Source organism: Sturnira hondurensis, unplaced genomic scaffold (genome assembly GCF_014824575.4).
Source record: "Sturnira hondurensis isolate 20B ecotype Veracruz unplaced genomic scaffold, ASM1482457v3 Scaffold0011553, whole genome shotgun sequence".
Lineage (NCBI taxonomy): Eukaryota > Metazoa > Chordata > Mammalia > Chiroptera > Phyllostomidae > Sturnira > Sturnira hondurensis.
This window is the reverse complement of record NW_028084184.1, coordinates 1-851: the sequence shown is the minus strand read 5'-3', so window position 1 is coordinate 851 and position 851 is coordinate 1. Positions and strand designations below refer to the sequence as shown.

At 45.2% G+C, this 851-nt stretch overlaps 1 pseudogene; it reads right to left on the bottom strand.

The window, feature by feature from the left end:
• Window positions 1-218: 218 nt before the first annotated feature.
• On the bottom strand, window positions 219-319 carry LOC118996716 (uncharacterized; annotated as a pseudogene).
• Window positions 320-851: the final 532 nt, after the last annotated feature.

Here is an 851-nt window from a genome sequence, read left to right as displayed (position 1 = left end):
TTGATTTTCTTTATGGGAACTTCCGAATCATTGGTTAATGAAAGTAGGAACATTTTTAGTTCTTGTATAAACTCATTTTATAGAGCTGCTCACTGAAGTCTGAAAAAGAAAATGGATTTTTTGTAATTCACAGTTAGTCTATAGCAGAGTCAAAACTAAACCTAGCTTCCTGAATTCCATCTCAAGTATTATCCTGCTACTTTGCAACATTCTCTTCTACAGATCAATGCCTTTAGGGTAAGAAATATCCTTGAGCGGGGCCATGCTAATCTTCTCTGTATCATTCCAATTTTGGTTTATGTGCCTTCCAAGTGAGCACAGAATATTCTGTTTACTTTCAGAAGGTGTGGTGTCACATACCTGAACATTCCTGAACCATAAAAGATGGTGACAACAAGAACATGGGAGGAGCAAGTGAAGAAGATCTTGCTTCGACCTGAGGTAGAGTTGATGCCCAGGGCTGTCGCCACGATGCGGGTGTAGGAACCCAGTAACAGGACAAGGGTGCCAAAGCCCAGGACGACTATGGTTGTCAAGATGGCGACATTGTTAATGTAGGAGTCAGAACAGACCAAGAGGAGCACTGGAGGAAGCTCACAGGCAAAACCTTGGATGAGGTTGGGGCCACAGAAGCGCTGTTGAGCCAGGAGAAGGGTGTTTACTAGGCCAGTCCCCATTCCTATGGCCCAGGACGCTCCCACCATGCCAATGCATACTTTCCTGTTCATAGCCACCACGTATGACAGTGGGTGGCACACAGCCTGAAACCGGTCATAAGCCATCACTGAAAGGAGGCAAGCTTCAGTGGCTCCAGAAACAATGAGCAAGGAAATCTGGGCGAAACACTCAAG